At 46.0% G+C, this 24459-nt stretch overlaps 1 protein-coding gene across 4 annotated transcripts in view; it reads right to left on the bottom strand.

Annotated features, from left to right (window-relative positions):
* Window positions 1–24459, bottom strand: part of EXTL3 (exostosin like glycosyltransferase 3) — a 225383-nt gene that overhangs the window by 100061 nt on the left and 100863 nt on the right. Inside the window, exon 1 of one of the 4 annotated variants that reach the window (XM_037893838.2) lies at window positions 2156–2302. The exons of the other annotated variants lie outside the window; for them this stretch is intronic. The gene's annotated coding sequence lies outside the window, so the exon portion shown is untranslated. Of the gene's footprint in view, window positions 1–2155; window positions 2303–24459 lie in introns of those variants that run through there. 4 annotated transcript variants of the gene reach the window in all.

Here is a 24459-nt window from a genome sequence, read left to right as displayed (position 1 = left end):
CCATTCCGGCTGATTTGTTTTTGGAAAGTTTCAGCCGTTTCCGACTAGTACAGTAATTGTATGTGATCATGTAATTAAGGTCTGTGTCATAATGCAGATACACAAGGGGGCTGAATTAAGGGTGCACAGGCAATCTGAATTCAGTAGTTGACTTGGCAACCTTCATGTTCTTTTAACGTCGTTTTTCTTCACATGGAATATAAATACTCTGTGTTTATTATAGAAAAAAGGGAAAATATTATCTGAGACTCTGATTAAATCAGCTCTGCAGGGCTCCTTCATAAGTTACCTCCTTAGGTTCTGCTCCTTTGTGCAGAGCGATGCTTCGCACACACCAGCTTCCATGCTCATTTTCTTTTTGTTTTGAGCACTGCTCTCAAGGGTTCCTCTCTCATTTAAAATAAAAACACAAACAAAACCACATGTACTTAGAAACGTATTATCCAATGCTTGGAGGGATTGTGCAAGGGAAGCGGACGATTAGCACGCTGGCTGGAAAGCATGCCTCCCAAGTCTCCAAACTGCAAAGAGATCCATCAAATGAAATGGTCTCTCCCAAGCCTGAACACTCCCCCGCGCTAGAGGGCAAAAAGGACAGCCTGGAATTCTCCTGACACCACCCTGCAGTGCTGAGAACACTGTGCAGCTCGCAGGATCAAGCCCAGAGTGAATTGTAATTCACTGGGTGACATGAGGTAGAGAGCTCCGGGACAGAGCTCACGATCCTGTGTATTCCTTAACAAACCAGAGTGTCCAAGGGAAATGTAGAGCTTTAGTACTAAACACCAACCAGCCCAGCAGGAAAAGATGGCTCGCATGCTGGATGCCATTTGGCTATATGGCAGGTTTTGATGCCCAGCCCCAATCCCTCTCACTACCACAGCTAGACCAGTAAAAAAAAAAAAAACTAATGAACAATTTTAGTCAGAGGATCACAAGCCTTATGAAACAGCAGTGTGCCCAATTATATAGACAGCATGGGCCAGCAAAACACACAGAACCAGGAGTCAGGAGTGTTGGCTTAGTTCCCAGTTCTGCCACTGACTTGCTGTGTAACCCTGGTTCACCAAACTGTGCCCCGCCCTCTATGAAATGAGGGGTAAGGAGACTCACCCACTTTGTAATGCACTTTGAGATCTACAGGCGAAGAAGTGTGAAGCATTAGAACAGGGGAAGGCAAACTACGGCCCGGGGGCTACACCTGGCCCTTCAGATGTTTTAATCCGGCCCTCGAGCTTGCCCCGCTCAGCGCGTGCCATGGCGCCGCATGGCTCCCGGAAGCAGCGGCATGTCCCCCCTCCAGCTCCTAAACATAGGGGCAGCCGGCGGCTCCATGCTGTCCCCACCCAAGCACCGCCCCCTCAGCTCCCATTGGAACCACAGCCAAAAGGAGCTGTGGGGGCCACGCCTGCAGATGGGGCAGCGCGTAGAGCCGCCTCGCTGCGCCTCCACGTAGGAGCCGGAAAAGGGACATGCTGCTGCTTCTGGGAGCTGCTTGAGGTACGCGCCGCCTGGAGCTTGCACCCCTGACCCCCTCCTGCGCCCCAACCCCCTGCCCCAGCCCTGGTCCCCCTCCTGCCCTCCAAACCCCTTGGTACCAGCCTGGAGCACCCTCCTGCACCCCCAACCCCTCCTCAGAGCCTGCACCCCCAGCCAGAGCCCTCACCCCCAGCTGGAGCCCAACCCTCAATTTTGTGAGCATTCGTAGCCCACCATATTACTTCCATACCCAGATGTGGCCCTCAGGCCAAAAAGTTTGCCCACCCCTGCATTAGAAGCAGTAAGCAATCATTACACTGCGCACAAATATGGCATTTACATCTGTGTCTTATCCAGATACCATGGAGATGGGAGGTTATAAATCCTTAGACAGCTAGTCAGGAATAGAACCCAGGGCTCCATATTCCCAGCTCCATGCTTAGTCATCTAGTTCAAAAGTGAACTCCTCTAGCTTCTCAATTCACTTCACAGAACAATACACCCATTAAGTGGTAACTGATGGCTGAGAAATCAGGTTTCTTTGGTTATTTCCTGTCACAAAATGATTTCATAGATGTCAAGGCCACAAGAGACTAGCTAGTCTAACCCCCTGCATAGCACCGGCCAGAGAATTTCCCCTACCAATTGTTGCACTGAGCCCAACAACTTACAGTACCTCTTTGTATCAGTTTTCCCCAAACTCAATTCATGACTCCATCTTAGACACGCTGCGGATGCAAACCATCTCCCCCGATCGTAGCAGCTAAGCAGAGAGAGATCTGATACAAATGCCCTTTAATAACCCTGCTCCAGAGCGGCTTGGATTGCTGTGTAGCAGCTGACACTTCTGCTTCGTACAGCATTTCCTTTTGTTAAAAAAAACAGTAACAATGCTGTGCATCAGGGCCATCCACATCCTGCCTTCACCCTCCTACACACAGGCTTTTGACACTTATGACATACCAAACACGGTATTGCAGCACATAAATCAGAGCCAGAGCATCTTCATCTCCCTCACCCCATCCCAATTGAAGAGGCACTCTAGAGAGGTTACTTTCACTTATAGGTTCCATACTCACAGCCTTTCACATGGTCCCAGCCCTGCCCCTGTTCTCTGACAGGAGAAAAGCAAAGCAGGAGCTTCGCTCTTTGGTTTGGTGACTGATGTTGGACCCTGGTGACAAGACTGACAACTGCTTATAAAGGCTCCCACCACTTCATTTTTCTCTCTCTCACAGAAAAATACCTCCCAAGTTCAATAAAGTGCTTGGTCTTCGTGCTACAAAGGAAGAACTCTCCCAAGTAAACACAACATGAACCTAGCCCCTCTTTCTCTTGGCAAAACACAAGACACGGCAGATTTCCATCTGCATAAGACTACAGCGTGATTGCAAATCTGGAACCTTAAGAGCCATGTTTTCTTTTATTTTCTTTTTCAAAGATCTGCCTGGAGGACTCGGCAAAGATTTCTAGATCACAATCAGGAGTTACTTGACAAGCAAAGCTGATGAACTTAACTCGATATTCACTGCAAAATACATGCCCTGGTAACAAACAAAGAACACTGTGTGTATCCATGTACGTACATACAGCCTTAAGCAGCTATTTGACCAGCAGTCTATAAAAGTATCTGTACTGTAAGCTTAAAAAAGGTGCATTACTTTTTTTTAAAAAAACACGATAGTCAAATGTTTTCAGAAGTGACTAGTGATTTGGGTGCCCAACTTGAAACATCTTAAAGGGACAAACTGGGCTGCCAAAATTTGAGGTACCCAAAGTCACTGGACCCTTGAAAAACTCAGTCCACAATTAAGATATTTCAGCTTTAAATAAACAGCATGTAAATATTAGTTATACAGTGCCTTTGATACACACGTCCCTTAAAGACATAAACCAAAGTTCCTTCCTTAAGGAACTTGCCGTCTAAATTTGACAATATAACTATTCCAGCGTATAATAATTATTATTGATACCGCATTAGCTACCCTTAATTTAGCTCACCGACAAAAAGAATGGCAATTTCTCTCCACTTCTCAGCAGAGATTTCACAGCAAAGCACTACCAAGATTTCATTTTAAAAGTTACCACCAATGATTTGGTAGGTTGTCAGCATAAGCGAAGGACAAGGTGTGCTGCATTAATCTGGTTCTTTTATTGTTCGGCTGCTTGGAGTGGCCTAGCTAGCTTAGGCATTGGAAAAGTGCCCAACACCACAATATCCAAGCCTTTAGCAAGTTGCCATTAAAAGTCAGCCTTGGCCAGAATTGGCTTGTAGAAGAGAAGCCACTGAAGCATCAAACCTTGCTGACTGATACCACAAACATACTACATAGTAGTAGAACTTCGCACCCCTTGATATTCTGTACGTTATTCCCTGATAACCAGAAACTTTTACGCTTAAACTCTGTACCATTTTCTTTTTATTTTAACATCATCTTAATAAAATTCTTAAATCTGAAATTACCATAGTTATTCCCTGTATTCAGAATAGGAAATAACTATGGCAACAAGTGGCAAGTGCTGGCTTTCTCCTAACTCTTAAAAAACCCAGGTCCTATAGTGGCTCTCCCAGTGATTAGTGAGAATCAGAAGGTTCTGCCTTGTAACTGCGGTGACATGACAATACAGCCTACAGGCAGCTTCTCAGCCTTCCGGCTAAGATCAAGCGTAGTATGTTGGACATGCGGCTATGAGAATGAAACATTACCCCACATTCTGTGGGCAACTGTCGGTTCATACATTTTTTTCCTATTCCTGGTTATATCGTTTTTAATGCACATGAAGTGACACAGCTGGGGTATTTGAGATATGCATTCAACAATTTATGTGTTTTATAATTAAGTTTTAATCTACTTCAATATTTGATGGGCCTTTCATCGGCTGGATCACCGCATAGTCTTGCAAGGGGATGGACTCTGATGTAATGGATCATCATCAGGAGTTGGAGAAGACCATACATAAATTCGTTTCCAAACAAATCTTTCCTCCAACTTCAGCCCCATATGCAAAAGAAAACTGAATACAGATAAGCTGATTTAGACCTTTATGCCTTTCATCATAGTGCTTTGGATACCACAGTCCCTTCTAGTCTGTTTTCAAGATCTGGAGGATATGGAACAGAGACTGCTGGACAGTCTCCTTTCAGGGCTATGAATGGAGATCAAATGTCTACACCAATATTGTTCTCTCTCTTGACAGAACTTATACGTTGTTGACCATGAGGTGCTGCTGACCTGCCTGAAGGACCTAGCAGGGATGGACAGAGTAAGTTGACTTCTCTAGGTCAGACTGAGAAGGCTGCTGGGGGATACCATAAGATGTTACAGGGTACAGTGCCATCAACATACTGTAGCCCAACTACAGGGCTCTTCATCACCAATCATGTACAGATGATCCTATAGATGAAAGATGAATCCAGGAAGAGGCCAGGATGATATTGGCAGGCAGGGAGAATCAATATGAATCTCTAGAAGGTGAATTCTTCCTTGAGAGCAAGCATCTGGCCTGCATCACCTCAGGTTCTTGCGGATTCTTCTCGGCTCATGGTCCAAAGAGCAGCAGTCGCCAGGGTTGATTTTTTTTTTTAAATCATCATCTAATGTCTTAACTCTTAGATGAGGGACCATCCATGGCAATCAATCTATGCTTTTCTTACTTAGAGTGGACTAGTGAAAGACACTACTTCGGGCGGACCCTGAGGTCCACCTGGAAACAAAAGATCGATACACAGCTGCCCGCTCAGTCAAGCAGCGGGACAGAGTACATTGTATGGATGCTCAGCACTCTTTGCTGGCTGCTTCCCCAGAACTGGTCCTATTTCCAGATCCTGATTTTAAAGCTCTAGCTATCAAAGAGACAAATGGAGAGGAGCTATTACTGTGGGAGTGGAGAGGGTGGAAAGGGGGCACTTTGTCTCAGCAACAGAGCTGCAAAGTTGGCGTGGGCTCCTAAGAGGAGAGGGGAAAGGGGAATGGGTTTGGGGGAAACTAAAAAACGAAAGAAAGCCTCCAACAAACAGAAATGCCACTAGGCTGCTTTGTACCTTAGCATTTTGCATTTATATTGTTCATCTGCCTGTGAATACAGATTGCAAGTCCTTTGGGGCAGGGACCGCACCTGTCTTTGCAAAGCACTTCGTACAACAACGCCCTGATTTTGAGCAGGGACTCAAGGTGCAACAAGAACACAAATAAGTAATAAAAACCAATGGACCGTGCAGGGCAGTGGAAGTGATGGGGACTCCCAGGCTTGAACCTGCAGGCTGCCAGGCAGTCTCAGCAGACAGTCCTTGTCTATAGAATTTATTACTGCTGAAAATGAGGCTGAATCCATGTCTTGCCACTTGTAGGGCACAATGCAGGAAGTCCTCTGCAGGTCTTTGCTTAACAACCAAATCGCAAAACAGCCTCGGGCACTTGGCCTGGGAAGTAAAGCAGCTGTATTTGTTTCTGAAGTATAACTGGCTTTAATCTGGAGGGGAGGGGGTGCTTCAGAGTATTGTGGAAGGAACTGATGTTCTGAATGTATTTAATCAGACACTACAGCAGGGGTCGGCAAGCTTCGGCACTCAGCCCATCAGCATGATCCGCTGCCAGGCTGCGAGACATTTTGCCTACATTGACTGTCCGCAGGCACACGTTGGGGGCCATGCCTGTGGACGGTCAACGTAAACAAAATGTCTCGTGGCCCCACCACTGGATTACCCTGATGGGCCACGTGCCAAAGGTGACGACCCCTGTGCTACAGTGATGTAAGGAAGCCTTACACAGGTGCATAATTTAATATTAATAGGCCAAATTCATTCCTGTAACAATAACCCCACTGACATCAATGGGTTCACCCCAAATATGAAACAGGCAAATGAGTCTTAACCTCAATGAGGAAGAATTGCCTACTAAGAAGGAGTAGACAGTGCATTCTCTACTGCCCACATTTTCCTTGGGTTCCCTGGCTGACGACTGGTGCCAGAGGTTTGTGCGATGTGGAAGCTCTTTCACTAGGAACCAGAGTAAGAACTTCTAAGTCAGTCCACAAAGTCCACCACATGTGCACTCACTCACTTGCCAAGAACAGAATTCAGGGTTCTGCACTTTCCCTTACAGAGACAGCCAAAACCTAAATCCCTTCTTCTGCTTGTGTGCTTTAAGTGTCCACGAAGACTAGTGACACACACACACACACACTTGGATCTTTAAGCACACACTGCACCTTTTACTAGTCTTGGGATTTTTAAGTTGGGGGCGAGGGGGGCGTTATTAAAAGATTTTCAGGTTACCTGTAAGACGTGAAAGCTCAGCTAAGAAAGCAAGCTTGTCAGATGGTCTCTCACCAAGACAGTATCTGTTCCTAGGGCACAGACTCACAACTCTGTGAACTCCCTACACCATCTGGATACTACATATTTGAACTCCACAGTCTTCCTGCTACTCTTTTAATGTGTTACTGTTTGGGGAGGTGGCATTCTCAAAAGTCTTTAAAGATTATAGGACTATTGGTGGGGGGGGAGGGCCCCGAAGGAGGAAGAGATATTCAGCTTTACAAAAACATTGTGAAACAAAAGTTTTAAAAAGACTTTCAAGTTACGGTTCTCTTGCCGCTCCAGTCTTTATTCTCTGTTGTCTTGCTAGGCAAACCGGGGTTGCATTTGGCACAAAAACAGAAAGGAATTGCACACACTGCAGAGACAATGTTTACAGACGTCTGTCATTCACATCAGTGTCAACCTTTAACCAAGAGCCTCGCCTCCATTGTCCAAAGGAGAAAAGCAAATGACAGATGTCTGCAGCAAAGAGGCTCAGCGAGCATCATGTTCATGGAAGAATTACTCTAAAGACAGAAAAACAAGCTTCCCTCCGAGCAAGCAGATCCCCATTACTCAGATTCAGGTACAAAGTTACAGACCTTAGCAACTAGAAGCCAGAGACTACAGAACCTTAGCATCTAGGTCACTCACATTCGGAAGGTGGACATGAGAAGGGGTTTAGCCGATTTCAACGACAACGAAATTTCAACACGCCGCCATAAGGGATATCCAAACTCAATATCTCACTTCCCTGGCCAGCAGGGCATGGAGGTGCTGAGAAGCCAGTCAGCTCAGCGAGTGCCTGAGCATACACAATGAGAGACTTGCTCTCAAGGGACCCCTCCAGTCCAAACAGCAGCAGATGGTGCTGGAGTGCATCACACCCAGCCCCTCCTGGTTTGAAAGGGAGAGATGACCTCCGCACTTGGGATCTGAGAGTGATGTGAAAGAGGAAGAGTTCCCAGAGAAGTCCTTCCATGCTCTTCAGGGAGTCTGATTTAGAGTATAATGACTGAATTCATAGGACAGTTTTTGTGACCCTTCTCCCCCAGAATAATTGCGAAACCCTCTCCCGCTGGAAGATGCTTTCTTGGGCCATCTTCATCAGCTGCCACAGCAGCAGCACTGCCAGTTTAGAGCAAAGCCCATCTCGGGTCTTACCTTGATCGTGTTCACCACCTCTGCGCTCGACTCAGCTATCTATCTGCCTTCCACCCTTACACTATCACAAGCCCCGAGAAGCCAGCTCTGATCTTAAGCACCTTTTCTTTACAGCCTCTATGATTTGCTGCTCCAGCAAAAACAAGTCAGACCTGGAAATTAAAAACAGCATCTAGGTAATGTACATGGACTGACATTTTTCTCCCCCAGTGGGTGACAGGCTCGGAATTCTCTGGACCAATTTGTACTGGAACGATCTATGTTCCCGGGGTTCAGCAGGGGAAAAAGAAAACAGCCAATTACTTCCACACTACAGCATCATAGGACAGGATGTTTAACTACAGCAATTCTCTGCTCTTATCCCCTCTTCTCCTCCTTTCCTTCACTCCCACTCATATAACCCCCTTCCATTTCTCTGGCTTACTCGGAGGCTGCCCCTTCCCAATGCAGGAAAACAGTTTCGCAATTCTTGATCACAAAGTCCTCTCCCACTCCACTCTTCAAACTCACCTTTTCCAGGTTATTGTACACATTTGCTACACCCCTCATCTGTTCTTTCTCTCCTGCAAGGTACTTCCCGCTTTAACAAACAAACAAACGATTCAAGTTGCTTTTTATTTTTCTCATCCGTCTGCTTGACAGTTTTTCACTGTACAGCACTGGATTCTGTATCTGAAGTTTTTTTCCCCACTCTCCCGCTCTAAGGATCTCTTAGACAAAAAAAAATGCTACTACTCAGGTATTTACAATGCACCCTCCAACAGTTTACAGGTACATATAGATATCATACAGTGCGCCCTCCAACCGCTTTAACACAGATATCCACCCTCTGGAAACTACAATTCCCAGCATGCAATGCTCCACCTCGATCTGAGCAGAATTCCAAGATGCAGGGCATGGTGACTGGCGATCTGTAGTCTCTGTGGGCCATTCATCCATGACAAAGATTAACATGCCACAGCCAGTTCCCGTTTTATGCACATTGACATCTTGCCAAGGGATGCAGCTAAGTGGGCTCCTGGGTTGACCAAAGCTAGGATGGTCCCTACAGGAGATCCCAAACAAGGTCAGAAATAAGGGATATCTAGCGCTCCTGTCTCTGAAATAACTAGGCACCATTAGGAGCTATTAAAGTCCAACAGAAATCTGGAGAAAGCAAGACATTAAAGCTCTCAAGAACAGAAAGTTTGCTGGGCAAATGCTAACAATGTCACATAGAACTGGCAACATAATCGTCTGGATCCATTACCTACACTTGCTCTCTAGCTATCGTGGTCTGGAATGTTTATGATTCAGTTTACTATTATTATTTCTGAGCAGAACATTTCAACATAGAGCTAGAAACAGAGAGTGTTTGCTGTGTCCTTCATTATTCAAGAATGAGACACAGTACAGATAGCAAGCAAACAATCCATTTAGTTTCCACCCCCGGGTGACAATTAAAATCTGCTTCCCTTATTGCAGAATAGAGAGCAAATGAAAGACGTTGATCCCACCCTATGAAAGGCCTTTATTAAAAAAAAAAAACTCTGAAGAATATGAACAAACCATTAGCTCCTCGCATAAGAAATATCACAGAGAAATGGTTTCACAGAGTCAAACTGGGAAAAGATCTGTAAGGTTGTCTAGTCCTTCAACTGCCAACACTGAATGGTTCCCTACAGTATATCCCCCAATCTAGTTTAATTTTCCCAAGCACTTTTGCCACTTAGATTAACAGGTGGTAATCTCAATAAGAGAAGGGGGACATCTGGCATAAGAAAAGAAGGGAGGCATCATGGCCCCCATATGTGAGCAGAAGAGGGAAGCAGAGAAGAGTTATCATGGTATTACCAAGTAGTACGTCCTCCTTTATGAAGCAGTCTTAACATTTTAAACTTCATAAAGGAAAAACCTAGAAACTTGACAGGAACAAGAAAATAATATAAATAATAGAATAATAATATAAAGTAATGTTAAATATGTGTTCAGGAAAATAATAAAACTGTAAATTACCATCACAATAAAAGAATTTTTTTCAACACCACACTGTGTGGCCCCATGAGGGAATCAACTCCTCCAAAGTCCAGCTTCACCCCAGCTGTCCTGCCTGCCCCTTGCTCCAGCTGGGGATGCTCCTTGCTTTGACACTGCAATGAGCGCACCTCTTTCATAGAATCATAGAATCATAGAATATCAGGGTTGGAAGGGACCTCAGGAGGTCATCTAGTCCAACCCCCTGCTCAAAGCAGGACCAATCCCCAATCAAATCATCCCAGCCAGGGCTTTGTCAAGCCTGACCTTAAAAACTTCCAAGGAAGGAGATTCTACCACCTCCCTAGGTAACGCATTCCAGTGTTTCACCACCCTCCTAGTGAAAAAGTTTTTCCTAATATCCAACCTAAACCTCCCCCACTGCAACTTGAGACCATTACTCCTTGTCCTGTCCTCTTCTACCACTGAGAATAGTCTAGAACCATCCTCTCTGGAACCACCTCTCAGGTAGTTGAAAGCAGCTATCAAATCCCCCCTCATTCTTCTCTTCTGCAGACTAAACAACCCCAGTTCCCTCAGCCTCTCCTCATAAGTCATGTGTTCCAGACCCCTAATCATTTTTGTTGCCCTTCGCTGGACTCTCTCCAATTTTTCCACATCCTTCTTGTAGTGTGGGGCCCAAAACTGGACACAGTACTCCAGATGAGGCCTCACCAATGTCGAATAGAGGGGAACGATCACGTCCCTCGATCTGCTCGCTATGCCCCTACTTATACATCCCAAAATGCCATTGGCCTTCTTGGCAACAAGGGCACACTGCTGACTCATATCCAGCTTCTCGTCCACTGTAACCCCTAGGTCCTTTTCCGCAGAACTGCTGCCTAGCCATTCGGTCCCTAGTCTGTAGCTGTGCGTTGGGTTCTTCCGTCCTAAGTGCAGGACCCTGCACTTATCCTTATTGAACCTCATCAGGTTTCTTTTGGCCCAATCCTCCAATTTGTCTAGGTCCCTCTGTATCCTATCCCTGCCCTCCAGCGTATCTACCACTCCTCCCAGTTTAGTATCATCCGCAAATTTGCTGAGAGTGCAATCCACACCATCCTCCAGATCATTTAGGAAGATATTGAACAAAACCGGCCCCAGGACCGACCCCTGGGGCACTCCACTTGACACCGGCTGCCAACTAGACATGGAGCCATTGATCACTAATCCAACTAACGATCACTTTCCAGCAGGTCTGCCTGCGAATAACAGCTCTGCGCCGGAGGCCTACACCCAGACACCCAAACTGTATTTCTTCTGTCAGTGTCCCAACAGTCAACCTCATGGCTGGGCTCCTTGCACATAGCCCCTCACAGTCCAGCTTCCTCTAACACAGCTTCCTCTGGGCAAAACCCTGAGCACAGTCTCTTTTCACCTCCTTCTCTATCTGCCTTCCAAGTACCCCCTTTGGGCAGATTCCAAGCCCCTTCCCCAGCTCTCTCTCTCCCCAGGACAGTATTCTATGCTCCTGCACCACAGCTAGAGCGGGTGGTAATGCCAGGGCTACTGCACTTTAAGGATGCCACCAGCATGATATCCACCTTGAGTGATAATATGAACCTCATCTAGGAAGAGAAAAAGAGGGAGACCTAGAGAAGCATTATGCAGAATAATAGGGAAAGAAGCCGAATTCATCAACATGACACTCAGAAGCCTGAACAGACCAGCACAAGACCAAAATAAATGGTGGAAACTGGTGAACACCTTATGCACCTGAAGTGTCTGAGGAGGACAGAGGAGACGATGATGTGGAGAACAGATGACGTAGAGAACATCAAAAGAAACCCATTGGCTTAGAATGGCTACAGGGATGGAGCATGCCTTCTTGCTCTGTGGGGATGGTGCACGAGCAGTCTGGTCAGCACTAGGAGCTGTGAGAGGACAGAGCACGCCCAGGGTACACAGAATCTTTGGAGATTTTAATTGCTAAACCCTAAGAAGTCTCTAGTGAACTTGTGCAACAGCCAAGTTTTGGCCGATGTTCATAGGGACAGCAAAAGACTTATTGTGGGGATGCTAGGGCTTTTCAAATGAAAGGCAGAGTTTGGGGGTTTTTTTTAAAAACACATTGCAAAAAAAAATTTCCTACCCTCATTTTTGGAAATGGCTGAACTGTTTTGGATTAATCTTTCCAGAAACGTCCAGCCTGAGGCAGACACCCGGCATGGAAAATACCAGTTCAATTGGTTAATTGAGGTTTGCAAAATTATAAGCAGCTGAAAACTGGGTCTAATAATAGGAAGAATCATTAAAACCTTGATAACTGACTATGCTACCAGCCCCACCTATATTAAAAAACATACTGTAGATAGATTAGATTCTAAGACCCCTTGATATGTAATCATCTTTGTGTTATCAATCTAATTTAGACCATATGCTCCTTTTGGACAAGATAATGACTTTATTTGCACACCAATAGCATGATATAAAACAAAAATTATGATGATATGTGTGAAGGTGCCAGTTTTACGTAGTCATTTATCTCAGAGCAAGCACATTTTAAGTAATATTCAGTTTAAATTTCCTTTAGCTCACACATGGGCAACTTGTAGAGAGCATTCTGAACAGGTGGTGGATAAATACATGTTCTGATTACTGAATGTGACATTCAAATTTCCTTAATCATGATTTCTTGTTGCCCAGAATCAGGTCTTTTTAAAACCTCCTATGATTACTGGAGCATGGGTGGCCTTGGGTGAAGGAGGAACAGAACATGGGCAAGGCTTTCCCATCAGCAGCACATCAGAAGAGACAAAGGGGTGTGCGTGTTAAACATCCCCAGAAACTGTGGTGCTTCTCTCATAAGTCGTCCTCCCACCCCCACACCTCTGCACATTCCTAACCATGCTGCAGAAAATGGCATACTTAAAAATCAGATGCAACCCTAAACAAGCTCGTCTGCAACAGACAAATGATGAAATGAAGGTGAAATGAGATCCTCTGAGGAGGTCAATATAGTCGGACGTTGCTTGCCATTTCTGCTCATTAAACCTGGCAGCATTTCCTCCCCAGGAGGTTCCATGAAGTAAGAACGACTTAATCAAGGGAGCTCTTTTAGGTAGAGGGAGAAAGTTTGCTGGGTCAGGCTGATGAATAAAGGATGGGAAATCCTCCTCCTCCTCCTATGAGAAATTGACAACATGAGCGAATAAGTGGAAAGACACTGAAACATCAGGAGTAGGTAGGCAAAATCCATCTACACTTTGGAAAGCTGCAAGCCCCTGGCCAAAGATACACTGCAGGGAATCTGAAGTACTCCTTGCTAGTTTCAAAACCAAACCCCTCTGCTATCTGAGCAGGCATCTTCCTTCCAGCAGAGGGCAGTGATGTGCCCACACATCCACCAAGTCTGAATTTACAAAATCATAGAAGTGTTATATAAAGGGTTGCCAGCCCTCCCAGTTTGGCCGGGAGTCTCCTGGAATTGGGTTTGATCTCCTGGGGGCTACTGAAACCAATCTGGGAGATTTTAGGCCGCTAAAAGTCCAGCAGCGCAGTGGGGCTAAGGCAGGCTCCCTACGTGCCCTGGCTCCGCACTGTTCCCAGAAGTGATGACATGTCCAGCAGTGGCTCCTAGGAGGAGGCGCAGCCAGGGGGTCCCCACACGCTGCCCCCGAACCGAGAGCCAACTCCGTAGCTCCCATTGGCAGGAATGGGGAATCACGGCCAATGGGAGCTGCGGAGGCAGTGCTTGCAGGCAGGGGCAGCACGCAAAGCTGCTGCCTCTGTGAGCCTAGGAGCCACTGCTGGGAGCCACCCAAGGTAAGTGCTAGTTGGCTGAAGCCTGCACCCTGAACCCCCCTCCTGCACCCCAACCCCCTGCCCCAGCCTCCTCCCAGAGCTTGCACCCCAACCTCTTGCCCCACCCCTGATGCCCCTCTTGCACGCACACTCCCTCCCAAAGTCTGTACCCTGAATCCCTGCCCTAGGTCAGAATCCCCTCCTGGAGCTTGCACCCCCTCCTGTAATCCAACCCCCTGCCCCAGGCTCAGCCCTGAGTCCCCTCCCACACTCCAAACCCCTCGACCTCACCCCCCAGCCCAGAGCCCGCACCCTATCCTATACCCCAACCCCCTGCCCCAGCCCAGTGAAAATGAGTGAGGGTGGGGGAGAGCAAGCGACAGAGGGAGGGGGCTGGAGTGAGCGGAGCGTCAGAGAAGGGGCAGGGAAGGGGTGTTTTATTTTCTAATCGCACAAACCCAGTTATATAACTAGGGTTGCCAACAGTCTAGCTTACTATCAGAGACCCAGAACAACGTTAGCTAACTAAGCTACTGTATATCACATGTCACAGGATCTGTGACACGCTTTAAAAATTCTTCGCTGTTTACACATTTGCAATATTAATTGTTCCTGAATAATACATATTAAGAATATACGGTCCAAATTAAGACTTAATGCACGATTTTGTATTTACAACACATTTTTGTAACTGGTTTTGCAGCATTATAGATAGTTAATAGCATAGCATTCCACAGAGTTTAAATACATAAACGCAGAAGAGTGCCTTAAGAGACTGCATGTTTATATAGTTTTGTTTTTTTACAGTTTTTTTAAAATTAAAATTAAAAATTGCTCCCAGATGGAGGCGATAACATGCCAAGTTTCAAGCTAGGGGAACTCTTCCTTTTTCTGAAGTGTCAAGTACTATAAAGCTCACACAATTTGACTTCTAATAGAAAAGCTAACAACTTTTAACACTGCTGGGAAGAGATAATTCATCTATAGGAACCTTAAGAAATTATATATATATATATATATATATATATATATAAAATCAGAACATTTAAATAAATCAGAAAAAACTCAGTTTCAAATATTAACAGCAAAGTTTGCCCTTAAAAGCACAATGGGTACATCCGACTGTGGAAGACCCCAGAACAGAGTTCCGGATTCCTTAACAGGGCAGCTGTAGCAAGAAAAGGGACTCAAAGGTGAACAGTGTCAAGTGACTTTCTCGCAATGGCTTCCATTTGCAAGTCAACAGATTATTTTTCTAAGTGCTACTCTCACAGCCCCTGGGATCTGATAACTTTTCTTTCTGCTTCTCGCTTCATCACTAGGAAGAGACTCTGCACTGGGAATTTAGCTTACAGTTGCGTTGGTGATGCATAAAGTAGAACAGAATCCAGCTCACCCACCCATCGTTATGTTGATGCCACAAGGCCAACAGAGTAAAGACCTGTTTGTCGATCAAGCGTTTTCCGATCACAAGTGCCTGCTCTGAGCGGCAGATATGGTAGACTAAGGCTAAGATTATGCCGTTGTTATGATCACTTTTCTGATAACATGCCACATAGGCAGAAGAGAGGACAGCACCAGACAGGCTTGCTAACTTCGGTAACTATCACAAATTTTCAGTAATAACAAGTGGCAGCAACAAACCAATAGGCTTGCATCCATTCTTCAGACAGACATTTTTAGAACAGATTTTCCTGGCTTGATTTTCATTGTTGCCCTCCTTGACATGTGTTTCTCTTTGGCAGCATTCCGTACAGAACGCTCTTCCATTTCTGCATCTTTAAATGACTTTGCTCCTTCAAATTATAATGTATTAACATGACAAAATACCATGCACACTCACCGAGAAAACACGACGTGCACACAGTGTATAGTGCCTTTTTTTTTTCGTGTCACTTGTTTATCCCACGCCCCGTCTTTCATTTCTTGTTGTGCCTCGTTTGGTTTAGCTCCCTGCTCCAAAGATCTTACAATCTGTCTGCTTGTGAGGCACAGCTATAGAACAGTAAAGTGGCCATTTGAAACATTTAGCTTTTAACCACCTGCATGAGTGAATTCTACAGCAATTGCCATGGAACGACTCATAGAAATGAGCATGTGTGCTTTGAGAGATTCATTTAGGAGAAACTGAAAGCTGATTCCTGCCTCCTTTCCTCAGTCAGGCATCTCTAGACACCTCTCCTCATTTCCCTTCATCCAGTTCTCTTTCATCTCCTCTGCACACCGCTATCCTTATTCAGATGTTGGCACCATCCCAAACCCTCATACTTCCCCCACATCCATTATTAAGCAGCCTTCCTTTTAAGTTCTGATGCCAGCACCAAGGTCCCATCGAAACTACAATTTCTGCAGCATAGGGGGATCCTGTTACAACTTAGGACTAAAACAACATTCATGCCTTCAGTATGGACAGGATCAAGTTGTGCTACAGCCGATCAGAGTCCATGGCTGGGACAGACCAACAAGGGCTGGATCAATTGGTGATTGCCCTGTTCTGTTCATTCCCTTTGAAGCATCTGGCATTGGCCTCTGTCAGAAGACAGGATACTAGGCTAGATGGATGGGCAGTCTGACCCAGTGTGGCCATTCTTATGGTGCAGTTTAGGGAACCACTTAAAATCGTTTTCATCCTAACTGTGTTTTAGCCACACTTGGGGTGGAGGGAGACAGCTCTGGTAGCAGGATCTCACAGCATGGTGGAAACAATACTGACTACCATGCTGGGAAGTTGGAGCTTTCTGCAATACCAATACACAGCCCTGGTCAGAGAACATGGACTGGTGCCAAAGTAATGTGTTCTACACAAGCTCCCTCTTGTCGTGGATTTCCCCCATGCAAACAATGCATCTTCCTTCCAGGCTGAGGTCTCACTAACTGGAACAATTCAGGATAGTTATTTCAACGGAGTGAAAGAGGGGCAGTGTAATCTCAGACAAAGCACTGGTTTGGGGGCCAAGAGTCCGGAGTTCTGTTCCCAGCTCTGCAATTGACCTGCTATGTGATTTGGGTCAAGTCACTTCTCTAAGTGCCTCTGCTCCCTCACTGATAAAACGGGGACAAATGTTATTTTTCTTCCTTTGCAAAGCGCTATGAGATCTATAGGCAGAACAGCTCTACATAAGAGCCAATTATTACTGCTTCACTATAAGCGGAGGGTTTCCTTGTGCACCCCAGAGTAAACAAGGGACTCAGAAAGTAGCATCAATCCTCGAGTCTTATTCACCATTCATTTCCATCGTACGTTGCTAAAAGGTGCACTGGGTGGGCTCTTTAAATAAAAGCACTGCTGTACAACTAGCAACCACAGCAAAAGGAACATGTCCCTATTAATTCCTGCCTACTGCAAACCCCAGGACTCAGCTAGCCCAGCCTAACAACGCCAGTTACAGAGATTTAATGCAGTAATTTCAAACCCAATTAACGTCATGAACCTCTGTCTCTCCCAGATAAGGAATCTCAGAACAATCAAGTTAAAGGTGATTGGGCTGAAGTGCGTAATAGGAATGTTAAATATTGTGATTAGGCAAACAGAAAGGTGGGGGAAGTTTCCAGGTAGTTCCTAAACACTTAGAACAAGAGGATTCTTAGTATTTATCATCTATATTTCAGTAGCGTCAAGAGGGCCCTGTGTCAGGGCCTCCTTTATACTACATGCTGTACAAAAGGCAAAAGAAAAAGGAGACCCTGCAACAGACGGCTTACAATCAAAATTGCAAGAAGATACAACAAATGGGCATCACACACAATGAAGGGGTAAGCAGCGAGGGAAAAGACAAGGGAGAGAATAAGAACTGACTACTGGAGAAGTTCTGTGTTGGACAAACGGGTATCCCACCTCTCCTGCAAGACAGGAGCATCTTTTCCAGGAACTCACTGCTTTACAACAGAACTCATCATGCAGAGCAGGAGGTCAGACAGGTGGTACTTTAAGGCTAGAGACTCTGCATGCACCTGAGACACTTTATATGCTTCTGAATAATGTGAGACTGTTACACTAATATTTAAGGTATGTGATGGAGGGGTGGCTCTACCTCGCAGGTTTATGATGGCACCCTCTGCTTTCGGTTTGTCTCTGTTTATTACCTGTTATGGAGAGCACTGGAGTTTGTAGGGCAAACAGGAGACCTCACTGCAAATCTAGGGCACACAACCTTTCCATTGATCAATGGCACAAGCCTCAACCCTTCCATGTCTCAGAGGGGTTAAAGGCTGACCATTCACAATAGTCAAGCTTATTCTTTAATGTATACACGCAAAATCTTATTCACACTATTGTCCAAGAACCACAATCCGCAGCCCCTGTGTGTGTTGATCATGCTACAGATAAACGGAACGTAGTGCCGCGAGGCACTAGCTGCTACTCTAAGTGCAGGTTGATAACACCGTGCTCTGTTTATTAGGATTTCCTGCTTTTGAAGCTGTATAAACAGTTGCATTTTTAATTTAGTTTCAAGTAAACGTTGCTTGCCAATATATTTAGAGCAGAAACTTTAGGAGGAAGGAAGCCAAAGCTAGAAAAGCAAAAGGCATTAGAATACATACAATGTATACACACCCTGATTTCATTTGTTATCCCCTGTATCAGACCCTTTACCCTCAGTGTCCCTCCCAGTCCCACCAGGACCCTTGAGCTATATTTTGGGTCCAACTCTCCCAAGACACAGCCCTATCTTATTACAGTTGTGAAGTGCTTTCAGACCCTAGGATGAGAAGCGCTAAGAGACGTATAAAATTTCCCCCTCTTACCCTTTATATTGTCTTCCCCCTGAAATTTCTGTCTTCCCTGCTCCTCGTTCCACACCCCGCTCTTCTCTTTTTCTCCCACAACTCCAGGGAGGATGACAGCTGCCTTCAAGTTCTCCCACCGATGCAAGATAGTAAGTGCTGCTTACTGTCTAGTGGGCCACAGTCCCCTAAGGACCCCAGGACTCAGAGCAGCAGCTCCCTCCTTCAACCCAGCCATCCAGCTGCAGGATGCTGTTACCAAAGTCACACATCTTTGAAGCATGCATGCAAACTCAAGGCACTGTACAAATAATGTCCATCCCACTCTAGGGTACCGCACAGTTTAATAGCAAAGGCAGCCTGAAAGGACAGGACATTAACAAACTGATGAATGTGAGGTAGAAGCCATGGGGAAACTGAGGCAGAGAGCAGTTAAGTGCCCAAGGCCGCAGAGGAAGTCAGTGGCAGAGAAGAGATTAAAAAGTAGGAGTCCCTTGTTGACACTGTTGCGCTCAAACCCCCAACGTGACCTTCATTAGACTAAGTCAATGGGACAAAACATGAGCTGAGTTTGGAAACTCCGGAGGCGACAAGAAGAATCCATGCCATTCAACTGCCAGGTCATTTGCTTCTGAACTGAGCACACACACAGCAGCATGGCAGAGACATGGCTCATTGCTCTAACACCCGTCCCTCCACAATTGTTCAGACATTTGTGCTTCAGCACAAACTAATGTTCTTCTCTCTCCCCTCCTCACTGCCCAGAGGGACAAGAGCCCCGGTGGCTGATTTCTGAGCAAGATGGGGATCTTTATTGCAGAGAAACCAAAGAGCCCTTCTCTCTTCCCACCCCCACAATGCCCAGTGCTCAAAGAGCTGAAGGCCACCGCATGGGCACCTTCTGGCTGTGCTGCCAAAGACACTGTGATAAGGACAGGCTCCTTCGTGCATAGCTGCAACAGAAGGGAACAAAAAAGTCTTTCGGTCACTGCAGCAACAGGAGGCACTGCCATTGCTTCTCACAGCTCTGATCGTGGAGCCCCATGGCTCGGCAGGGGAAGTTGGGTAGGCAGAGCTATCCCTGGACACTTCACTGAGAACGCTCGGCAGGGGGCAGAGCACGGTCAGGAAAGACATGCAGTAATAGTTTCCTTGCTATTCTAGCGTCTTGGGACTCCAAACCCCACAGGGATTGGGGGGAGGGGGGGGAAGGGGGAAGTAGGGGGTAATTAACTTGGAGTAACAGGATAACACTGAACAAAGGGAAACTTAAGATAATGCTCACTTTAGCCCACAAAGCCTCCCTAGATTCTAGCAATGGAAGAGACTCATCAGGGCATCCTCCTACAGCTAGGCTGAACCGGCAGTACAGTCTCTTGTCTCGTTTTAAATGTGACCAGCAACAGAGCTTCTCCTGGAAGATTATTTCAGAAACAAACAGATTTCAGTGTTAGGATGTATTCAAAGAGGAAATTCATAAATTGGCTGCAGCTATTTGAAGATTTGTGGCCATAGCAACATTACTCTAATCTACACTGCATGAAACAAAAGCTACTCTCATCATGTTGCTCCCCACCCCCTCCGCTTCGCCAGCAATGCCAGCCCTGAATGCCCATTTGCCCACTTCCTTCCCCAGATGCCTCTGTGCTTTCTTCCACAACAAAACCCTTGTGTGTGGAATGCGCTCCTTGAATGCTTTGGCCTCATTCAGTTCCCCCATCCAGACCCACCTCAGCTGCAATGTCCCCAGGAAGTCAGCCACATGACAACGGTGAGGTTGAGGGGCACTCTTGGAAAGCTGATTATCTTGATAACTAATAATAAAGGAGTAACACTTTTCATGATCTGGGCCTATCACACTATGCCCCTACCTGGCCTGTGCTTTTCTTCCTCCTCCCTCCAACGGTTTGTCACACTCACTTGCTCTGTCTTATCTTAAATTTGATTGTAAGCTCTTTGGGCAGGGGCTGTCTCTTATTGTATGTCTTTTCAGTGCCTAACATAATGGGGCCCTGATCTCCGCTGGAACCTTCAGGCGCTACCGTAATAAAAACAAAATCAATTAAAATACTGAGGGATCAAGCTAACGAGCTGTTTGCCTGCACCCTGTTCCATCTGCCTCCAACCACCAAGGCGCATCTGGTGAGAGGAGCTGCACACTGAACTGAGGAAGATGCTGGTGGTAACGCTATCACTATATTTAGCTTCACAGGTCAGCAGTAGCATTTGGGCTTCCTGCTCCCAGACAGAACATCTGGATTCTATAAAGTCATGCGAGCACTTTCCCACAACTCAGATTTTAATAAGGGCAATGGGAAGGGGGGGAAGCTAGGGAAAACGGCTTCCTTTCCAAATTAGTAACAAGGGGCACAGGGCTGCAGTAATTCTGCATCTAGGATGGCCCAGCAGAGGTGATTATGTTCTGCCCACTTGTTCCTGCGGTTACATTTGGATACACTATAGGAGGAAATCTCACACAGTGGTTTAAGCAAGGGACTGGGAGTTAGATGATCTGAGTTCTACTCTAAGCTCTGCCACAGACTTGCCCTTTAGCCACCCAGCTTTCTCTGGGACATACTAGGAACAGCTCCTGAGACAGAGGAAGAGGAAACATTTTTTCCCTGCCCCCAACAGAACTGGGAAAGCTGGAGCTCATCTCTCTTCACCCACAAGCAGGGAAACTCTACCAGCTTGTCCTGAAATCCCCAGTCACTAATCTCCCCACTGTATTTTCCACTGAATGCATCCGATGAAGTGAGCTGTAGCTCATGAAAGCTTATGCTCAAATAAATTTGCTAGTCTCTAAGGTGCCACAAGTACTCCTTTTCTTTTTACTTTCCAATAGACACCCAAGTGCCACAATACCTCTCCCTCACCAAACCACAACACAACTAGAATAGGGAAAAAGGCTGAGTGTTTTATAGCAGGCAGAAGATTGTAAATATGGGAACTAACCACATCTGGAGCCGAAGTGGCTGTAAGAAATAGGCATGTTTTGGGGACTGGCATAGCTGGAGCCATATTTCAGTCATCTGCTAGAACTCTCAATCGGGGTCTCAAACCATGCCTCCCTGAGCAGCTGGTCTGATCTGTTCCAGGGGAGACACCAATTCTGGAACCGCACGAGCTCAACACCTGCCTACCCGAATAAAGATCTTTCAGAGGAAGACAGGACTCTTCTGTAGTTCAGACCCAGTGGAAGCAAGCTCAGCAAGACAGAAGAGTTGTCAGGGCTCCCTGGACACATGTAACCCCTTTGAAGTTTTAGGCCCTTTTCATATGTTCAGCACCCAGGTATTTCAGTGCCTGGCACTCTAAAAATACCTTAACAGCAGACGACTGCATTCCACAGGAGTAGTATGCAGCAGCCATCTGCTAAGTGCCAGTGTTCCAACAGAACAGGAGTTCTTTAGCACATATGCAAAGAAGCAATGGAGGTGTATGTTGCCCCAGGTATGTTGGAAAACACCAAAAGGACTGAAGGTAAAAAAATCCATTACAATCAACATACCACACTGACTATGGTGAGAGATTGTGCCACACACTCTCAAAGAAACTGCGGAACCACCTGATCAACATCCTATACAGCAAACAGGAGAAGATCAAGAATGAGCTCTCAAAACTGGAGACTCTAATAAAAAAACAACCTTCCACACAAACTTCCTCATGGCTGGACTTTACAAAAACTAGACAAGCCATTTACACCACACACTTTGCTTCTCTACAGAGGAAAAAAGACACTAAACTATCTAAACTCCTACATGACACAAGGGGCCACAACAGTATTGTTAATCTATCCAGCTATACTCTTAGGCCAGCAGAAGAGTCTGTCCTATCTCGGGGTCTCTCCTTTTGTCCCACCACCCCCACGAACATGATACAGTTCTGCGGTAACCTAGAATCCTACTTTCGCTGTCTCCTACTCAAGGAATATTTCCAACACACCACCGAACAGCACACTAACCCACAGAAACCTTCCTACAACGCTACAAAAAGAAGGATTCTGCGTGGACTCCTCCTGAAGGTTGAAACTACAGACTGGACTTCTACATAGAGTGCTTCCGCCGACGTGCATGGGCTGAAATTGTGGAAAAGCAGCATCACTTGCCCCATAATCTCAGCTGTGCAGAACACAATGCCATCCACAGCCTCAGAAACAACTCTGACATCATAATCAAAAAGGCTGACAAACGAGGTGCTGTAGTCAACATGAATAGGTTGGAATATGAACGAGAGGCTGTTAGGCAGCTCTCTGACACCACATTCTACAGGCCACTACCCTCTGATCCCACTGAGGGTTACCAAAAGAAACTGCACCATCTGCTCATGAAACTCCCTGAAGAAGCACAGGAACAAATCTACTCAGACACACACCCCTAGAGCCCCGACCAGGGGTATTCTATCTGCTACCCAAGATCCATAAACCTGGAAATCCTGGACACCCCATCATCTCAGACACTGGCATCCTGACAGCAGGATTGTCTGGCTATGTAGACTCTCTCCTCAGGCCCTACGCTACCAGCACTCCCAGCTATCTTCGAGACACCATTGACGTCCTGAGGAAACTACAATCCATCGATGATCTTCCAGAAAACAGCATCCCAGCCACTATGGATGTAGAAGCCCTCTACACCAACACTCCACACAAAGATGGACTACATGCCGTCAGGAACTGTATCCCCGACAATGTCACGGCAAACCTGGTGGCTGAACTTTGTCCTCACCCACTACTATTTCAGATTTGGGGACAATTTATACTTTCAAGTCACCGGCACTGCTATGGGTACCCGCATGGCCCCACACTATGCCAACATTTTTATGGCTGACTTAGAACAACTCTTCTTCAGCTCTTGTCCCCTAATGCCCCTACTCTACTTGCGCTACATGGATGACATCTTCATCATCTGGACCCATGGGAAGGAGGCCCTTGAGGAATGCCACCATGATTTCAACAATTTCCATCCCACCATCAACCTTAGCCTGGACCAGTCCACACAAGAGATCCACTTTCTGGACACTACAGTGCAAATAAGCAATGGTCATATAAACACCACCCTATACCAGAAACCTACTGACTGCTATACTTACCTACCTGCCTACAGCTTTCATCCAGACCACATTACACGATCCATTGTCTACAGCCAAACTCTAAGATACAACCGCATTTGCTCCAACCCCTCAGACAGAGACAAACACCTACAGGATCTCTATCAAGCATTCTTACAACTGCAATACCCACCAGATGAAGTGAAGAAACAGACTGACAGAGCCAGAAGGGTACCCTGAAGTCACCTACTACAGGACAGGCCCAACAAAGAAAGTAACAAAACGCCACTAGCCGTCACCTACAGCACCCAACTAAAACCTCTCCAGCGCATCATCAAGGATCTACAGCCTATCCTGAAGGACAATCCCTCACTCTCACAGACCTTGGGAGACAGGCCAGTCCTTGCTTACAGACAGCCCCCCCCAACCTGAAGCAAATACTCACCAGCAACTACATACCACACAACAAAAACACTAACCCAGGAACCAATCCTTGCAACAAAGCCCGTTGCCAACTGTGCCCGCATATCTATTCAGGGGACACCATCACAGGGCCTAATAACATCAGCCACACTATCAGGGGCTCGTTCACCTGCACATCCACCAATGTGATATATGCCATCATGTGCCAGCAATGCCCCTCTGCCATGTACATTGGCCAAACTGGACAATCTCTATGCAAAAGAATAAATGAACACAAATCAGACATCAAGAATTGTAGCATTCAAAAACCAGTAGGAGAACACTTCAGTCTCCTTGGACACTCGATAACAGACTTAAAAGTGGCAATTCTTCAACAAAAAAACTTCAAAAACAGACTCCAATGAGAAATTGCAGAACTGGAATTAATTTGCAAACAGGACACCATCAAATTAGGCCTGAATAAAGACTGGAAGTGGATGGGTAACTATAAAAAGTAATTTTCCCTCTGCTGATACTCACACCTTCTTGTCAACTGTTGGGAATGGGCAATGTCCACCTTGATTGCA

This window comes from Chelonia mydas, chromosome 3, assembly GCF_015237465.2.
Source record: "Chelonia mydas isolate rCheMyd1 chromosome 3, rCheMyd1.pri.v2, whole genome shotgun sequence".
In the NCBI taxonomy this organism is placed as follows: domain Eukaryota; kingdom Metazoa; phylum Chordata; order Testudines; family Cheloniidae; genus Chelonia; species Chelonia mydas.
The sequence above is the reverse complement of the archived record's forward strand: the minus strand, read 5'-3'. Positions and strand labels throughout refer to the sequence as shown.